General features: G+C 28.4%; 1 long non-coding RNA gene across 1 annotated transcript; it reads left to right on the forward strand.

The window, feature by feature from the left end:
- The first annotated feature begins 2,554 nt into the window (after positions 1-2,554).
- LOC126553691 (uncharacterized) lies at positions 2,555-3,437 on the forward strand. Its single transcript, XR_007606570.1, has 3 exons — positions 2,555-2,844; positions 2,931-3,052; positions 3,119-3,437. It is a non-coding gene; the product is annotated as an uncharacterized LOC126553691 (long non-coding RNA).
- Positions 3,438-4,299: the final 862 nt, after the last annotated feature.

Below are 4,299 nucleotides of genomic sequence, written 5' to 3' on the forward strand. Positions count from 1 at the left end.
AATTTAAATTTTTAAACTACATACATTTATATCAGATTAGCCGGCGCGTTCATTATAGCGACATAATGATATTGTTATAGTTCAACGAGCCGTATACGATCGTATACAGAGTTACGTGATCTGGTGATAGGATTTAACCTAAGCTATATATTTAAGTATAGTATATTGGAAAGATGCACGGTGTGCCACTGTCGCAGATGAATCTGCACGACGAGTTAGTTCTATAATATAATAAGAATATTGTTATGAATAATACAATGAGTAAAGACTAAAGAGTAAACATTAAATAATTTATTTAAGTCAGCAGTTACTGAACGGGACTGAAGCTATATAAAGGCAGAACCGCTGCAAAAGAAACCGAGGGATGGAAAGCCGGCGACCGATCGGCGAGCGGTCGTTTGACATTTCTACCTATACAACGACCAACGTACCTCGTTGAAAACTATACGTATTAAATGACTAATAGATAGTCAACTATTGTTTACGCCGAATTTATAATATTATATATTATTATAGACCATTGCTCTTTATACTTTTATTGCGGATCAGTTAAAACAATACATTTTTTTTGACTGGTATCTATTTTTTAAATATCGTTTTGAAACGATTCAATGGTTCAATTAATTATATACGTGTGCCAATACAATATATTATATAGTATAATATAATATTATTATTTATGATTTTGTTTAAAATCTATTTAGTAGTATTAGGTATCTACCTATAGCGACTATTTTTTTTTATTATTATTATTGTATCACAGTATAAATTAAAACATTTCGAAAACAGTTTTAAGGTAGGTACTCACAGTGTCAACTGTGTATATAAGCGCCAAATCAGTTACAAGAGCTTAAAATATTTTAGTAAGTGTTAATTTTGGTCGTGCGATCGTATAGAACGCACATACCGAGGCACCGACGCATCACGCATACCACAAAACGCATACCGACAAAATCTTGGCGGCCGATATTATACAGACTTTCCGAGTACAACAACAATAATGTGTATAAACTAAAATGAATGTACTGCGTACGGCGTCAGAAAGGCGGATATACCTACCTATTCTCCTGTCGAAGACCATCTGGCCTTAGTAGTTTTTGTACACAATATAGAACGTGTGGAGTTCTTCTTTATGGGTGGTATTTGTCCTATGGTATTTAAGATATTTAGCTATAGCTGCATCCCCTGTCGAATACCACCTGGCCTCTATAGTTTTTGTACACAATATAGAACGTGTGGACTTCTTCTTTATGGGTGGTATTTGTCCTATATGCCATAAATAATATAACAAACAAAATACAAATACAAAATAATAATGAGTACCATCTGTGCATGTGTGTATAATGTATATAAAATACCTACATCTAGTTTTACACGTTTAAAACTAAAAAAAATTTAATAATAATTTACGTATTAAAATAACAATTTCATTTATATAACCATGATATGAATAAAGTACCTAACTTATAAGCATTAATTATTAATTTATTATAATATGGTCTACTATAGTATATACTTATTAAATAATATATTATATATAAATTTATCCATCATAATTAGGGCCTTTTTTGACCCAATTTAATAAAGATGAATTTATATTTTTAACAGATTTGGTGAGAAAGAAAGAAAGCACAGTGTTATCGATCGAACAGCTATGTGATATATACTGTTGTGCAGGTCCTACAGGCTACAATCGAATTATATTTTATACCATACAGATAAAATATATAGTATAAATTATAACTATAATATAATACTATTACTACGATTAGTTGATAGATATTAATACTTACACAACATTGATAAAATACAAAACATAATATGTATCTAAAACAATTTAAATTTTTAAACTACATTAATATCGGATCAGCCGGTAAAATCAGCGGCAAAATCAGCCATCCATTAGACCAGCATCGACTTAATTCATGAGGTACCTATGTTTAATGTTTATATATTATAATATTGTGTTCTCGACTAGCGTATTGACATACACCTGCTGATTATTTTTAGTGATTATTAATATTTTATATCTAATCTTTGTACACCAAACTTGTTAGTACCTTGTAGCACATAGGTATATAACCGTATAAGTAAAATATACATTATATACGTATATAATATAAGTATATTATATATATTTATATAAATATATTGTAAACTCTATAAAAATTAAAAACGTATGGATATTTTCAATATTTTGTAAATTTTCTAACTTTTGAGTCTTGAACGCTACATATTTGCTATACACCAGGGATATTTAAAGTCAAAACTACGGCTTACAGGTCGTGTTCGGCCCGTAAACAGCTTTTATCCGACATTCCAAAGAACAATGACAAATGTATTTAAACATAATATGTAGGTAGGTACTCGTATATCACAAATCGCTATCGTCCGCACATATATCTATATAAACGCGTACGTATATATACATTATACATAGATATTTATATTTAATATTATGTAAAGAATACAGATATATACTACAAGATATTAATAATTTATCAGTACAATGTTAAACGGACCGTTTGAAATCGTTATAGAAACATGTGAAGGCAGTTGCTAAGCGCTGAACACCAAGACGACGTGTCTTTGAATAGATACGCAGTCCCTTTTTATGATATATATATATGTACAGCATTTTGATCTGTGTAATATCTATTATTCTCAGAGTTTAACGTGAAACGAACAAAAAAAAACATAGGAACCCCTAACATTATTCTTCAAAATGTTTGCTTGTATACGTGAAGTGTATATAACTGAACAAAATGTTTTGGGGAGTAAGAAAAAGTCCCATCACCAAATACATATTCAGAACCACATAATAATTTAAGATTAGTTGAGCATGTAATTATCATCATATTTTTTTCTTGATTAACAAAACAAAACTGTTCATCGTTAGAAGTAATAATAATTTTTTGAATTTCAAAAAGCTGTTTATACGCTTCGTCTATGGTATGAGGCAAAGTAGGAAAATGACGTTTTCTGACAAGATATATACACTGCCCAATAAATGATAAATCGGAATACAAAATGTCGTCTTCAGATTTCGGAAGTAAAGTTGATCGTATAATTTTACCTGGTTTTGAGTTTAAATCTATATCTGCTTTTCTTTTTACAGCACTTTTCACTTGATTCAATGCTAAAGTCTTCGGAGTACAGGCAAGATGATTATGAGATGTATTATTAAATTTAATAATATTAGACTTATTTGGTGACATTAATACACTAGATCCACATTTTTTATTTGCACACCGAAAACGTACTGTACTATTTTTTAAAACATTTGATTGGCAAAATTTATAATTTTCAATCACTATAATTTCGTATTTCTTATAGAATCAAATTTGGCTTCAACTTTCGTATCCATTTTATTAAAAATTTATAAGATATTATATATTTATTAGAATTTGAAATTTTTCGTTTATTTTATAGAAACTCTCCCGACAACTTTGACATAAAGAGTAAATACCTAGTAAGTGTTATAACTGTTTTATATTCTTATATATATACCATTATACTGCGTTTATCATCAAAATAAATATCATCATTCAGTATCTGATTAGATTAGTTATGAACAGAACATAAATATTAAATACCATAGATCATATATTATGGATGAACTTATTGTCTCCGTCTTATTACAATCTAACAAATTATTGTTCCCTATCTATATTTGTAAATTGGTTTTAATTTTTTTAAATAGTTATCACCTAGGCTAAGATTTGTATGCATCAGCATCTTTTTTTGCTACGTACAAATTAAATTTAAATGAGTAATTTCCACGATTTATATTATTGTGATGAAGATGGTATTATTTTTATTTTTCATGTGTTTACATATATTGAGTTTAATGCATATTTTTTCATATTTAGTATGATCGTATATATTTCAAATGTTATATATATGTTACTTCCCTATTATTCAATAATTTATAAATTCGCCTAAACGATCGGTTAATTTCTCGCCCAAATGATACAGCTCTACTCAGGTAAATTTTGGGTTATTCGTTTAAATGAATGACGCCCACCTCATATACATACCATATTACTCTAAAAAAGTAGGTAGTTAATTTAAAAATCGACAAAACAATTAAGTATAGCTATAGCTCATTCAAATATATTGCTCTATTATACACAAATAAAATAATAAATAATGTTATGGTTTGAATGACATAAGTAAATAATTATAATAATGTAAATAATGCAATACTTACAATATTTCGTAGCACAACGATAACACGATTGCCTTACAATTTGACACTTCAACGAAAAAACACTTATACTTTAAATTCATCTTATG

Source organism: Aphis gossypii, unplaced genomic scaffold (assembly GCF_020184175.1).
Source record: "Aphis gossypii isolate Hap1 unplaced genomic scaffold, ASM2018417v2 Contig00303, whole genome shotgun sequence".
In the NCBI taxonomy this organism is placed as follows: Eukaryota; Metazoa; Arthropoda; class Insecta; order Hemiptera; family Aphididae; genus Aphis; species Aphis gossypii.